Here is a 16,914-nt window from a genome sequence, read left to right as displayed (position 1 = left end):
TTTTAAGTGTTTATTGTAGTGATCATTCATTGCCTGCTTTGCTCTCTTATCTCATCCTTTGCTTTGCTAATCATTTTAATTATGTATATTCTGAACTCCTTTTCTGACATTTCTTCTACCATGCTGTCATTGGATTCTAGTAATATAGTATCTTGGTTTGTTTGGAACACTTTCTTCCTTTTTTTTTTTTTAATGTTCTTCACAAATCTTCCCCTTTAGTAGTGCAGATAAGGAGTTCCTGTTTTCCTAGCACCATTTCTTAAAAAGGATATGTTTTCTAAGTGTATGTTTTTGGCAACTTTGTTTAGTTCACATAACAGTACTTACATGGGTATATTTCTGTGTCTTCTGTTCTATTCCATTTATTTTAATGCCTGTTTGGTGCCAGTACCATGCTGTTTTTGTTACTATTGCTCTGTAGCATAATTGAGATCTGGTATTGTGATGCTTCCTGCTTTGCTTTTCTTACTAAGAATTTCTTTGACTATTCTCAGTCCCTTATCTTCTCAAATTAATTTCATGACTACTTTTTCTATTTCTGTGAAGCACATCATTGGAATTTTGAAGGGGATTGCATTGAATCTGTATAGCACTTTGGGTAGTATAGCCTTTGTGACAATATTAATTCTGCCTGTGCAAGAACATGGGAAGTCTTTCCATCTTCTAAAGTCTTCCTCAATTTCTCCAGTGTTCTATAGTTTTCATTTTAGAGGTCCTCTTTGATTAGATTGATTCCAAAATATTTCATCTTTTAAGGCTATTGTGAATGTGATATTTTATGTAATCTCCTTTTCAGCAGATTCATCTTTAGAATTTAGAAATTCAATTGATTTTTGCATGTTGATTTTGTATTCTGCTACTTTGCTGAATTCTGAATTCATTAATAAGCTTTAGAAGTCTTCTGTTGGAAGTTTTTGAGTCTTCTAAACATCAGGTCATGTCATCAGAAAATAGATAATTTGAGCTCTTCTTTTCCTATTTATATCCTTTAATTTCCTTCTCTTTCCTGATTGCCTAGAGTTCAAAAGACTACGTTGAATAGGAGTGGAGAAAGGGGCATTCTTATCTCATTTCTCTTTGTAAAGGACATGCCTTCAGTTTTTCCTCCATTCCACAAAATACTGGCCTTGAATTTGTTATTTACAGTCTTTATAGAGCTGAGGTGCTTTCTTTCTAACCCTAGTTTGTCTAGTGTTTTAAACATGAATGGTGCTGTACTTAGTCAACTCTTTTCTCTGCACCCATTTGGACAATTATGATATTATGATATTCTTTACTTTAACTCTGCTTATATGGTGAGTTACATGTATTGATTTCCATTGTTGAAGCAACTGTGAATCCCTGAGACTAAACTCAGTTGATCATGGTGTATTACCTTTTTAATGAGTTTCCGTATGCAGCTAGCTAATATTAAGAATTTTTGAATCCATGTTAACCAAGGATATTGGTCTGGTTTTGATATCAGGATGATCCTGGCTTTGTAGGAATATTTTGACAGTATTCTCTCCTTTTCTGTTTCATAGAATAATTTGAGGAGAATTGGACTTCTTTCTTTTGTATAGCTTTGGAATAACTCAGCTGAGAATCCATCCATTCCTGTGCTTTGTTTTATGGAAGGCTTTTGATAGCTGCTTCAATTTCATTACTAGATATTGATGTTTAAGTTTTCTATATACTTTTGGTTCAATTTGGGTAGTTTATAAGTCTCCAGAAATTTTTTCAATATTTTGAAAATTTTCTAGTTTGTTAGAGTCTAAATCTTCAAAATACTTCAAATGATCAGTAGTGTCTGTGGTGACATTTCCTTTCTCACCCTAAACATTAAGTTAAATGTTTTCTCTTTTTATTTTAGTTATTTTGGCTAAGGGTTCATTGATCTTGTTTATCTTTCAAACAAGTCAACTCAAATTCAATAAACTTTCATTTTTTTAATTCTCAATTTTATTGATGTCAAGTCTGATTTTAATTATTTCTTGTCTTATAGTGATCTTGGTGTTGGATTTTTCTTCTTTTCTATGACCTTGAGATATACCATTAGATTATTAATTTGATATCTCCTATTCTTTTAGTGTATGAGCTCAATTCTGTGAACTTTCCTCTTAGAACTGCTTTAATTCTGTCCCAGAGATTTTGATATGTCATATCCCTATTCTCATTTACTTGATTTTTGTTTTTGCACTGGGGATTGAACCAATGAGGTACAATCACAACATTTTTATCTTTTCTGACTTTTTAAAAATTTTGACATACTGCCTTGCTAAGTTGTTGAGGCTGGCTCTGAACTTGTAATTCTCTTGCTTCAGTCTCTTGAACCACTCAGTTATTATCATTTATATCTAAAATATTTTATTTTTCCTCTGATGCCTTCTCCTATCCACACATCATTCAATCATGTATTTTTTAATCTCCAGGTATTAGAGAGTTTCTATTTTTATCTTATGATTGGGTTCCAATTTCATTCTGTTATGGTCTGATAGAATGTCAGGTATTATCTGTATGTTTTTTCTATTTGCTAAGATTTGCCTTGTGATCTAAAATAAGCTTTATTTTAGAAACTGTTCCCATGTGCTGCTGAGACAAAAACGTATTGAGTTGTCCATAGATGAAATATTGTATAATACCTGTTAGGTCCATATTTATAATTGTATTTTTCTGTTCTATAGGAACTTTACTTAGTTTATGTCTTCATAATCTATTAAGTGGGTGAGGGGTGTTTTAAAATAAACTAGTATTACTATTGCATTGTGGTCTGTTTGATTCTTAATATTGGGAAGTGTTTTCTTTTTGTATGTATATGCATAATTTTTTGGATCATAAATATTTACCCCCTTTTTTTTTGTACCAGAAATTGAGCCCAGGGGTGCTTGACCACTGAGCCACATTCCCAGCCCCTTTTTTAAATTTATTTTTTTATTTTGAGATGTGGAATCACAAAGTTGCTCAGGGCCTCTCTAAATTGCTGAGGCTGAACTTGAACTTGTAATCTTCCTGCCTCGGCCTCCCAGTGACAGTGGTTTCAGGCATGGACCACCACCCCAGCTTACACTCATTAATACTTGCTTTTGTGTGATTCCCTTAAGCAGTATGAAGCAACCCTCTTTGTCTTTTCTCATTAATCTTTGCTTGAAGTCAACTTTATCTGAGCTATGAATAGCTACCCTTGCTTCTTTACAAGTACCATTTTAATGGTATATCTTTTACCATCCTTTCATTTTCCAAATGTGTAGGTCTTGTAGGTCTTTGCCTTTGAGGTGTGTCTCTTGCAGACAGTATATTGTTATGTCTTGTTTTCTCATCCAATCTGTAAACTTATGTATTTTGATTGAGGCATTTAGACTGTTTACATTCAATGTTATTATAGATATGATTTTTATTTCCTGCCATTTTAATTTATTTGTGTTTAAATCTGACATGATTCTCATTTAATTGACTTGTTCTAGTGTAATTCCTCCCTATGCTTGTTTTATGTTTTAATTTGTATTTCTTCTTCAGGATATAATTATTGAGTGTATTTTGTAGTGCAGGCTTTTTAGATATGAACTATTTCAGCTTCTTTTTATCATGGAAGGTTTTTTTCATCTTCAATTTTGAAGCTTGAATTGGCTGGGGATAGTATTCTTGGTTGATATCCATTTTCCTTCAAAGCTGGATATATGTTATTCCAAGCCCTCCTGGCTTTTAGGGTCTGGCTTGAGAAATCATTTGAAATTTATATTGGTTTATCTCTAAATGTTTCTATGTATTTTTTCTATTTCAGCTTTAAAAACTTATTCTCACCCCATATGTTAGGCATTTTTATCATATTGTCCGTTACAGTGGATCTCTTTTGTTTTTTTATATTTAATATCCTATAAGTCACTTGTATTAGAATTGGCATTCCATTCTGAAGGTTTGGAAAATTTTCTAATATTATTTCCTTGCAAATATTGTGTATCTCTTTAGCATGCACTTCAGAGCCTTCATCTTTTTCATTGGTTCTTAAATTTGCCTGCTTCATCCCATATTTCTTGAATATTCCGTTCATGGTCTCTTAACATCTTTTTGTTGTGGTCAACTTTATTTTTATGATTGTGTACTTTGTCTTCAGGGCCTCAAAGTCTATCTTCAAAGTATTGATGATGCTTTCTATTGTATTTTTAATTTGGTTTATTGAATCTTCTATTTCCAGGATTTATATTTGGTTCTTTTTTAGAATCTATCTCTTATCGACATGATCTTTCATTTCTTGTATTTTTTATTTTCACTCCTTATGTCTTCTTTTAGCTCATATATCATTTTAACTGTGAAATTTCTAAATTATTTCTGACATTTCCTCTCCTGTGGTATACACAGCATCAGTTAGGGTTATTTGGAATGGTTTTTCCCTTGATTTTTCATATTGTCTGTATATCTACCCAGCAATATGAATAGTTAGCACTTTTTATTTTAAGTAAGGGATTACTTTGTGAGCTGCTTTCTCTTGACAGCTTTGGCTTGGGTGGATATCCAGATAGTGATACTTTAAGTCAACATTGACTTCTGCTGATCCCAATATCAGTGCTACTTTGAGAGATTCCACTGAACCCTATTTACTATAATCACTTCAGTGCTAAGCCACTTCCTTTTTGTGTGTGTGATACTGAGGACTGAACTCAGGGCCTTGTGTTTGTGAGGCAAGCACGCTACCAACTGAGCTATATCCCTGCCCTCGTGCTTTTAAACTTTATGAGAAACCAAAACTTGTTGATATTTTTCTCAATAGTTTCCCAAATCCAGGTAAAGCTTGGAACAGTTTGAATATAGTTATTAAATTTACTAAAATTGCTATAACCTTAAATGAGGGCTAAAAGGGGTGAAGAAGAAAGATTGATTAGAAACAGGAGGGAAAAAGAGAGACAGAAAGAGAGAGAAAAGACAGAAAGGAATAATTTTAACCAAGGTAGAAAGGAGGAATAGAAGGACAGTGCATATTTCAGGTAATAGCAGATAATGTAAATGCATGAATGTGGAGTAAGAGGATCAAATATAAACTAGAGCAAGTAAAACAATGATAGGGTGATTGATTCCAATTAATGCTTTAAACCATTATATATAATACTTCAAATGGGATGAAGGTACAATATTGGTTATTAGGGTAATCACTATTATTTGAGTTAAAGGATCATTTTTATGATCAAAGTTGATGTTAAGAATTAGTTATATTAAACTATTCCAAAGTGAAGAAAATTCTTGTTGTATCTTGGTTTTCATTTCATTGGGGTTTGGACATTTAGCAGATGTCCATCATTCTTTGGCTGTGTATCTCTGCAGAGTTGCAGGGCATAGGAGTCAATTCCTACTTGTTATGGACCTTCCACCATCTGGTTCTGGTTTGTGAACTCAGAGACCTGCAGCTGACTGCTTAAAGAATACAGTATTGTGACTTTGTTGATTCTATTTTATGCAATAATTTAGGATACAGGTTCTGGAGTGTCCCTGTGATTGCTGTGGGTCACTGTGGATCTTCTCCTCTCTACAGAATCCTTTTCATGGTGGTGCAGATCCTGGAGGATGTGAGCACAGGATCTCTGGATATAGATTTTCTGTGGGTGTTCTGGTGTGCAGAAGTATCCCCCAGCCAATGCTACCTTCAATGATACTATAGTAAAGGGACTTATGTGGTTCACCTGGGTTCTTGTTTCCACTGGCCCATGTTGTGAAGGGTAATAATTTATTTACTCTGTTGAATGTGACTGATGCAAATTCCAATAGTGTCCAGACAATGCCCTTCCAATCACCAATTTTGATCATGGTTGAAGTTGGGAGAGAGTCAAGACTGGGAGCAGCTACTTCCTGTTGCCTTGGATGAGGCAGTTTTCATTTTGACTGATTTCCCCTGAATATATTTGTTCATGCCTTGTACTTAACTTTCATGGGGAATTCAGTGAACTTACTGTAGTAGACTTTTGCCCACAGATGCCATCTTCTCTGAACTTAATAACTGTGTCACTATATTTTTCAGATATATGCCCTCTGGTGTGGCCCCACAATCAGAATAGTTCCTTGGCTTCCCAGGGTGCTTTCCCCCAATGTCAGTGGTTGGAGCTGGTATGGACCTAATGAATCTATTTTTATCTGTATGGGGTCAAAGCTGGTTTGTTGCTCTGTCACTGTCTGGGTCAATGACTGTTGCTCAGAGCTTTTTGCCTTTGCCTGGGTTATGGAGATTGAGCAGAGCAGTGGGTTAAGTTTACTTCCAAGCTCAGGTCCACTCCTTCCAGTTCCATTGTTAATGGTGAGGGGGAGTGGGAGGGACTTTCAGCAATTTTCTACTAGTAATGGTCCCCCTAGAAGTTATATCTGGCCAGATTCTTAAGAAGATTCATTACAGGGGAATTCCTTCTAGTATTAATTTGCATCTGTGTGGATATGGGAAGATGCTGTGTTGACTTAAGGGGGTGACTAGTCAGCTAAGAGATCCACAAGATGGCTTCAGACCCCCAGCTATGCTTTCTTTCCATGATTTGGATTTAAGCCGTTGATCTATTTTAAGAACTCTGCTGTTCCCATAACTTTTTTTAAATTTTATTTCCTTTTCCAAATGTTTTTAAGCAGCTGAGTTTAAGAGATTTTCTGTTCTCTTGCCCTGTTTTTCTCTCTCTGTCCCCCTCCCACTTACTCCACTCTGGTCCAGGTTCCAGGTTAGGGAACTCTGTGCTTATTTTCTACTTTTGTAACAAACCAGCAAGTCTCTCCAGTTCTGACATTTTTTATTTTGCTACACACATCTCAATTCTTTTACTTCAGTGTCTCCTTTAGTACTGTGAGGAGATTGGGAGTCACTGCCTAGCTCCCTTCTGCCATCTTCTAATGTTTCCTCTCTCTCTTTATTGCTTAATATGATATTTTCTCTTTCTTTCTGTCTCATATTCCCCTAATAAAACTTTTACTTTTATTATTTTTCTTAACTTTTTAACTTATTTTGTAATAGTTTTGTCCCTATCGTTATTGATATGGTGGTGGTGGTTGTCTTCAATTGCTTGTCACTGTATTTCTCTATCAGGTTTGTTTTGATGTTGTGGTTATTAGTGTTGTTTCTTTTCTTCTATCTGAGTGGTACTGGAGTTAGAGCTCAATGCCTTGAGCAGTTGGATGAATGTTTACTGTTGAGCAAAACTGCCAATTCAGTAGAGGAATTGCACCTTACTCCACTTGTGACCTACTATCAATTGAACTTTGAAGGATAATTTGTCTTAATGAATAGAAGAGATAAAAGTCCCCAAAGACCCGGTCCCAAATAGACATAGCTAGGTGTATACTGTGGGCCACAATTATCCTCTTGTTTCCTTGCTTTGCCCAACAAATATGATATGTTCTATTTCCTTTAACGATATTACTTTCAGATCATAGTCTCAATGCTAAGCCAAAGGACCTTAACTGTCTTTGTTTCCTGTAGTCTCTATATCTAAAAACTATAAAGATTTCATGGAAAATCATCAACAGTATCCAACAAATTAAAATAAGTTTCTTTCCAAAGAAAGGGAGATAGAGTTGATAGCTAAAATTGCCTTCCAGAATATCATTGCTCCTTGTTCTTTGATCTCTTTACCTAAATTCAGGTATTAGACCATGATTATCCTGGAGCTCATTTGCTTAACTTTGATGCATCTCTTATATGATCCCATTAGAAAGACAAAACTTGCATTTTTACTATTTAATTCTTTTGAAAAATTAATAAATATTTTTAAAATGGTGTCCTTAATTCTTCCTAGGAATGCTATTAACTGAAGTCTAAAGTCCCATTAAAGTTAGAAAAAATGATTAAGTATTCATTTAGATTTCATGATTATTACAAAAGGTGAAATACATTAGTGAGAATTTTTTTTTATATATATAATGCAACATCTCTGTCAGGAATTAGATTTTTTGTAAGTACAATTAGCCATTCAATACTCAATTTTAAAGTGCAATTAACATTGAAACACATTTTATCAATATCTGTATTATTTGATTAATATTTACATAGATACTTCCATTTGTCACTAAAACAATAGATTTATAATTTTTTTAAAAATTTTTCTGTGTTCCAGTTTTGGACTCAGAATGGAGCACTATGGCACACATTACACACCATTTTTAATGAGAATAATTTTGAAATGTATTTTGGCTAGAATGTTTTTACATCTTTCAAAAGGTCTATGATGGTTTTAGTCAGCTTTTTGCTGCTATAACAAAACATCTGAAAGAAATAATTAGAGGGAAAAAGTTCATATTGAGTATCACAGTTTCAGAGGTCTCAGTTCATAGAAGACCAGCTCAATTCATGTTGGCTCCAGGTGTGGCAAAACATCACAGTGGAAGAGTATGCCAAATGAAAGCAGCTGGGTCATGGCACCAGGAAGATGAGAGAGAGAGAGAGAGAGAGAGAGAGAGAGAGAGAGAGAGAGAGAGAGAGTTATTATCGATGTGGACAAATTATAAACCCCAAGGGCATGCCCCCAATGACCCACCTTATCCAGCCACACCCTACCTGCCTATAGTTAATCCCTACCACTAGATAAATGCACAGATTGAGTTCAGGTCTCATAACCCAATTATGTCACTTCTACCCTATCTTGCATTGTCTCACATGTGAGATGTTGGGGGAACACTTCATACCAAAACCCCAACAATGATATTTATATGATCCTGCATACTCCTGTGGTATCAGTTGTAATCTTCTCTCTTTCATTTCTTATTTTTATTTTAATCTTCTCTCTTGATTTTTAGTCTAGGTAAATGTCAATTTAATCTTAAATGGTTCTCAGTTTCTTTGAATATAAAAGTTTTTCTAGTTTCTGTTTCATTTACTTTTCTCTGATCTTTGTTGTTTACTTTGTTCTGCTAATTTTTGAATTAGGTTGTTCATCACCTTCTAGTTCTTTAGGCATAACATTAGGTTACTAATTTAAAATATTTCTTCTCATTGATTTGACTCTTCATTGCTATGAAATTTTTCCCTTTTAGAAATGCGTATAATCCATCACGTAAGTTTTGGTAAGTTGTGTTTCAATTTTCAATTGTCTTAAAATTTTGCCTTCCTCCCTTGCTTAAATATATTTTCATGTCCTTAGAATAACATTTACACTCTTTTAACACAGCAATGGAAGGAAAATATATAATTATTTTCTTTTATTTATATATTTATTTTCCTTTTTTGTTTTTTTTTAAATGCAGACTTTCTTTTTTTTAAATTTTATTTATTTATTTATTTTTATTGTAAACAAATGGGATACATGTTGTTTCTCTGTTTGTACATGGTGTAAAGGCATACCATTTGTGTAATCATAAATTTACATAGAGTAATGTTGTTTGATTCATTCTGTTATTTTTTCCCTTCCCCCCACCCCTCCCCACCCCTCTTTACCCTCTATACAGTAGTTTCTTCCTCCATACTTGCCCCCCTCCCTAACCCTAACTCTAACCCTAACACTAACCCTTCCCTCCCCCGCATTATGTGTCATCCTCCACTTATTAGCGATATCATTCGTCCTTTGGCTTTTTGAGATTGGCTTATCTCACTTAGCATGATATTCTCCAATTTCATCCATTTGCCTGCAAATGCCATAATTTTATCATTCTTTATGGCTGAGTAATATTCCATTGTATATATATACCACAGCTTCTTTATCCACTCATCAATTGAAGGGCATCTAGGTTGGTTCCACAGTCTGGCTATTGTGAATTGAGCAGCTATGAATATTGATGTGGCTGTATCTCTGTAGTATGGTGATTTTAAGTCCTTTGGGTATAGGCCAAGGAGTGGGATAGCTGGGTCAAATGGAGGGTCCATTCCAAGTTTTCTAAGGAATCTCCACACTGCTTTCCAGAGTGGCTGCACTAAAAAACTTCAGCTTTTTTTGGTTGGTAGGATTTAGATTGATTGCTTCTTCTATTTCAGTGCTTGAAGTTGATCTGCTTAAATTGCATATGTCCTCCTGATTCAGTTTGGGAGGATCTTATATCTCTATAAAATTTGTCAATACCCTTGATATTTTCTATTTTGTTCGAGTATAGATTTTCAAAGTAGCTTCTAAGTATGCTATGTATTTCAATGGTGTCTGTCATGATCGTCTTCATCATGAATTCTAGTAATTTGAGCTTTCTCCTTCTCTTTGTTAGTGTGGCTAAGGGTTTATCAATTTTGTTTACTTTTTCAAAGAACCAACTTTTTGTTTTGTTAATTTTTTTAATTGTTCATTTTGTTTCAACTTGATCGATTTCAGTTCTGAATTTAATTATTTCCTGCTTTTGCTATTTTTGGTGTCGTTCTAATATTCTTTTTCTAGGGCTTTGAGATGTAATATTAGGTCATTTAGTTGTTGACTTTTTATTCTTTTCTTGATGGCACTCCATGCAATGAATTTTCCTCTTGGTACTGCTTTCATCGTGTCCCAGAGATTTTCATGTTATAATGTCAGTCTCATTTTCCTCTAAGAATTTTTTATCTCCTCCCTGATGTTTTCTCTTATCCATGTGTCATTCAATAGCATATTATTTAGTCTCCACGTATTGGAATAATTTCCATTTTTTATTTTATCATTGATTTCTATTTTAATTCCATTAAGCTCTGATAGAATACAAGGTAGTATCTGTATTTTTTGTATTTACTAAGGGCTGCTTTGTGGCATAACATGTGGTTTACTTTAAAGAGGGTTCTACATGCTGCTGAGAAGAAAGTGTATTCACTCGTTGATGCATGGAATATTCTGTGTATATCTGTTAAGTCTAAGATATTGATTGTGTTATTGAGTTCTATGTTTTCTTTGGTTAGTTTTTGTTTGGAAGATCTGTCCAGTGATGACAGTGGTGCGTTAAAGTCACCCAGAATTATTGTGTTGTAGTCTATTTTGTTCCTGGAATTGAGAAGGCTTTGTTTGATGTATATGGTTGTGCCATTGTTTATGATCGTTATGTCTTCCTGATTTATGGTTCCCTTAAGCAGTATGAAATGTCCTTCTTTATCTCTTCTAACTTTGGTTTGAAGTCCACTTTATCAAATATAAGAATGGAACCCCCACTTTTTTACTGAGTCCATTTGGGTGGTATGTTTTTTCCCATCCTTTCACCTTTAGTCTGTGTATGTATTTTTCTATGAGCTGAGTCTCTTGAAGGCAGCATGTTTTCGGGACTTTTTTTTTAATCCAATCTGCCAGTCTATGTCTTTTGATTGATGAGTTCTGACCATTAACATTCAGAGTTATTACTGAGATATGATTTGTATTCCCAATCATTTTGGCTTATTTTTTGTTTTATAACTTGACTCAGTTTCTCCTTTGGTTGATTTTTCCTTTAGGGTAGTTCCTCACTTTGCTGACTTATATTGTTGTTTTTCATTTCCTCTTTGTGGAATATTTTTCTGAGAATGTTCTGTAGTGTAGGATTTCTATTTGTAAATTCTTTTATTTTGTTTATTATGGAAGGATTTTATTTCATCTTCAAATCTGAAGGTTAGTTTTGTTGGGTATAAGATTTTTGGTTGGCAACCATGTTTCAGAGCTTGAAATATGTTGTTCCAGGCCCTTTGAGCTTTTAGGATCTGGGCTGAACAATCTACTGGTACCCATGTTAGTTTCCCCCAATATGTAATCTGATGCTTTTCTCTTGCAGCCTTTAAAATTCTATCTTTATTTTGTATGTTTGTAATTTTCATTATAATGTGCCTTGTTGTGCATATGTTTTAATTTTGTACATTTGGTGTTCTGTAAGCCTCTTATGGTTGATTTTCCATTTTATTCGTCTAGTTTGGGAATTTTTCTGATATTATTTCATGGAATACATTGTTCATTCTTTTGGTTCATATCTCTGTGTCTTCCTCAATCCTGGCAATTCTTAAATTTGGTCTTTTCATGATATCCCATCATTCTTGAAGATTCAGTTCATGATTTCTTACCATCTTCTCTGTTTGATCAACTTTATTTTCAAGATTAAATATTTTGTCTTCATTGTCTGAGTTTTTGTTTTCCAAGTGATCTAGTCTGTTTGTGATGCTTTCCATTGAGTTTCTTATTTGGTTTATTGTTTTCTTCATTTCAAGGATTTTTGTTTGTTTGTTTGTTTTTGTCAGAATCTCTCTTTTTGAAATGATCTTTTACTTCCTCCATTTGCTCTTTTAACTGTTTATTGGAGCGATTGTTCATTCCCTGCATTTGCTCTCTTATCTCAGCCTTTGCTTTGCTAATCATTTTAAGATATTTAGTAAATTATTAACTGTAGAAAACTTCTGGAATATATAACACTAGAATTTAACCTCCCTGTCTAACTGTATTTTTGTATCTCTTTACCAATTATTTGTCTTCTGGATCCCCTATTCTTCTGAGCCTTTGGTAATATTATCCTCCTAATTTCTATGTGATCAAATTTTGAGGTTTTGACCATGAATGAGACCATGTGGTATTAGTCTTTCTCTGTCTGGCTTATTTTACATGGCATAACATTCTTCAAACCCATTTATTTTGCCACTACCTTCTGTTTCTTGATTTTGAAAATCTGCATATTTTACTTAGCACTTTAATTTTATCATTTGTAAATCTGTAAAAAATATTGGACTGGAAATTCAACAAAGTCTTCTTTGGCCATTTTTTTGTTTTGTTTTGTTTTTCTTCATTCAACAAATTTCTATTACCCTAACCACAAACCAAAATTTACTCAGGACCAACAGGGCCATGGACACATCTTATACCTTTTGGAGCTTCCCAGTGAGAAAAAATGTGTTGAGAATTAGTTCAGAAAGCAGATCAACATAAGGGTAGGAGTAAGAAGAGTTAAGGTATTTCTAGTTCCATTACCTTAAATAGATTGTTAAAGAAATTGGGACTCAGTATTGTGAAGTCACTAAATACTTAATTCTTCTTCAAAAATAATTATATGATTAGTAGAGGGATCATCTTATTCATTTACTGAGTAATAAAATCTATGAATTATAGGCAAGTGGAAAAACCCACATTTTTCTTTAGCTTAGCTCAGTTATCTTTGGGTATGCCACTAAGACTGGCTGTCTAGGCCAATAACTGTCTTTGTGACTATTGCTGCCTTTCTTTGGGTTATAGCTCTCTGATATGTGAGATGAATATGTGGATGAGATAATATCAACCTTGACCCAGACATTTTCTGGCTCTCTGATTAATTTAATTAAAATCTAATGATAAACTCACTAATAGCTCTTGCTGTTTATTAGACATTTTGCACAATTCTATATGAAATTTATTGTCATTATTCTTATTTTAGAGTTGATGCTAAGATTCATAAAGTGGCTTTCTCATGGCTGTGTACTAGTGAGTATGGGTGGGTAAGGTCTCTCTGAATTCAGAATTAAGTTCTCTTTGCATTACACACAATAAAAGTTTGTCCTGTGTCTGGTATTAACTTCAAAGTGTCCTTCAGATATTGACAAAAGTATAAAAATTCCTTTAAGCTGGTTGCAGTGGCACATGCCTATAATCCCAGTGGTTCAAAAGGCTGAGGTAGGAGGATTGCATGTTCCAAGCCAGACTCAGTAACAGCAAGGTGCTAAACAACTCAATGAGGCCCTGTCTCTAAATAAAATACAAAATAGGGCTGGGGATATGGCTTAGTGATTGAGTGTTCCTGAGTTTAATCACCAGTAACCCCCCAAAAAAATCCATTAAAAGCATCTGAAGCTAGAAGTGAATTCAGTTTTACATGTAAATATGTTGTATTTTAAAAGTGTTTTAAAATATATTGAGTTGACAAAAATATAACAAATGCATCAATTCATGAAATATCATTACTGATTTTATTTGAAAATTTACTGAGAAATTGTCATTATTTGAAAAAATTTTATCACCCACAGCAATGTTCCTTATGATATTTGAATCACTGTATCATCTGCATTTCTAAATTTGCTTTTACAAAAATTCTACATTTAGCTGTAATAACTGAAACTTTAATTATGTCTCATATCAATCCAAAGCATTTACTCATTGAATTGCTTATAATTTTATTACAATTTTTTTTCATTATAGTTCTCCTTTATGTTATTACAAAGTGATTATATTGATATGTATTTTTCTATTTTATATAGTAATTAAGTTATATTATGTGTGAATTGTTTTTTAAGGGTAATAAAAAATTACAACATATAGTGTTGTCTCAAAAATTATAAAAAGGTGCATCTTGTGTCACAATTATTGAAAAACATCCGTTTAAACATTTATGCATGCTATTTACTATCAGAAGGGTCTGTTTGGTCTTTATATTATTGAAATGCACTGGTTCATATGAATTAGGCAAGTTGATTTTATAACTGAATTTTGCCAAAACCATCATATCAATTTTTCCTAGCAATAGACTCAGCAACAAAATAAAATAGAAATGAAACTCACAACCTAGTGTTTTAGGCAACTTTTTCATTGCTGTGAATCCATCCAGCACAATTATAGAGGAGGAAAAGTTTATTTGAGGACTTACAGTTTCAGAGGTCTTAGTCCATAGAAGGCCAGCTCCATTTCTCAGGGCCCAAGATAAGGTTGAACATCATGGTGGAAGAGTGTGGCTGAGGGAGATAACTGATATCATGGTGATCAGGAAGCAGAGAGAGAGTCCACTTGCCAGATACAAATATATACCCAAAGCCATGCCCCAATTCCCACCTCCTCCAGTCACATCCTACCACTTCAATTACCACTCAGTTAATCCCTATCAGGAGATAAAATCACTGCTTGCGTTAAGTCTCTTACAACCCAATCATTTCACTTCTGAACCTTGTTGCACTTTCTCACATGTGACTTTCTGGGGACACCTCAGGTCCATACCAGGACACCCAGAAAACTTATTTCAGTCACTGCACTAAAGAACTTGAGTTCAGAAATCCATGTCAACTCGACCTTTATACTACTTGAAGGTTTTAAAATTTGGAAATTCACGAATTTCTAATAAATGTTTTGTAAAATATGAACAAATGTGCTTCTATTGTAATGATGATATGGCTCCCAGCTGTTGAGCTGCATAGCCAGTCCACAAATTCCCATTCACAAGTAGCAGTGGGGTGGCCAAGTGGTGGAGCAGTGGCCAGGGTGGCTTAGAGCCTGGGCCATGGCTACATTGAACCCAGCATGCCAATGTGGGCTTGAAGTGTAGAAAGCTAGGGTTGATGTAAGTCAGGGCACACAGACTTGTTGCAGTTAAGCAGCCTGTGCCAGGCCCAGTAGATGCCTGCTCCACATAGGGACACAGCCCAAATCACTGGGCATCCACAAACCATCAACATCAACCTCCTGCTTTCTGATGGGCTGTGGGGAATATAAAAATGCAAGAAGACCCAGAAGTTCAGAATTAATGGCTGGCCAATAATATTGGTAATCTTTGAAACCCTGATTAGCATAAATGTGGACCAATATCGTTGACCCAAGTACTATATGAACACCTGGGCTAGCACACTCAAGCAGCAACCCCTATTGGATTCTCTCACCTGTGAGAGTTTTGTATCTTTTCTTCACATTTGAATAAATCCTAGTCTTTTACACTCACTCTTCCTCATTGATGGATTACTTTTATAAATTCATCAGATAAGAACCCAGAAGGAAATTAGTCTTGAGCTACTTGGGTCTTTCCCAACACTGGAGGGCATAGCCTGCTATTAACAGCTGCAACATTCTACTCTTTTGCTTTGTTGGCTGTGACCCTCAGAACAGACACTGTCACGCATTCCCTGCTGTGAAGAGTGGTGACTTGGATCGTGGTCTTTGACCACCTCAGAACTGTGGCTACACTTTAATCGGGGAACTTCCTGCACCAAGGTATAGGAGAAGATTGCCCAGGATCTATGGTAAAGCCCTTCCTGAGGAAGTTCTGTGCAAAGGTATGGAACAATAATGGTCTTGACCTTCCGCTCAGACATCAGCTGCCAGGGGTGAAGAATTCTGAGCATAACAAGATAACCATAGTATCTTGCAAGTGCTGCACACTTCAAGCCTGCCTACTTTGCAGAAACTCTGGACAATAGTCCTCCTGAGTGCAGTAGGATAGTAACATGATGTTCCTAGCACTGCAACAGTAGAATAGCTACAAAAATGCTTCTAGTTCTGTAACATTTTACTGCACAAAGAACAACACCCCTAAAGTTTTAACTTCCTGATTATGAGACCCTATATAATAAAGATGCTAAGCTAGCTCTGGGTCACTATTCCTCCATCAGAGGTCGGTGTCTCACCTGCACCCAGCTTTCTCTCTATAAGTGTATGTGTCTTTCATAATCCCTCATCACCCCTTGCTGTTGCTAGGGTTTGACTATGCAGGTTGTGGCAGGTGGCGCCCAAACAGAGATAGGACACAGGGGAACTTCAAGTATTAGATAAGGGGATACTCCTGAGGACACATGTCAGACAAAGAAAGGTAAGGAGCACAATTATATAGCCAGGTGTAAAATATGGGACATGCAGGGTCCAAAGAGAGGCATCTCTATGTTGCTATGCTTAAGGGTATGCTTCTATCATGGAGAAGCCTGTGAAGAAATTTCAGTTGTCACAATTTATAGAATTTATTATTGAAACTTGCCCTTTCTTTCCTGAAGAGTTAACAGTAAATGTAGAGACATGGGAAAATCTTGGTAAACACCTACATGCTATATATGCAGCTGAGGACCCAGAAAAGATAACCATACCTACTTTCACTTTGTGGACTTTGGTGAAAGACTATCTTGACCCATTCCATGAAGTTGTAAAATAGTCAGCTCCCAACATGGTTTCTGGCCTTAAACACACTGCTAAAGTTTATGAACAGTTAATAAAAGGTCCTTTGCCAATGGAAACTTTTTCTCCACCACCAGAGCCCTCACCTCCTGAGAATGAATAGAAATTGGAGGAGGAGGCTGACCAAGACAGATGCACTCAAGGTGGAGAGGGGACAGGGACGGGGAGGACTCTGGAAAAAGGACCTTGAGGAGAAAAAGGAGGTGGA

This window comes from Sciurus vulgaris (genome assembly GCF_902686455.1).
Source record: "Sciurus vulgaris genome assembly, chromosome: X".
Taxonomy (NCBI): Eukaryota; Metazoa; Chordata; class Mammalia; order Rodentia; family Sciuridae; genus Sciurus; species Sciurus vulgaris.
The sequence above is the reverse complement of the archived record's forward strand: the minus strand, read 5'-3'. Positions refer to the sequence as shown.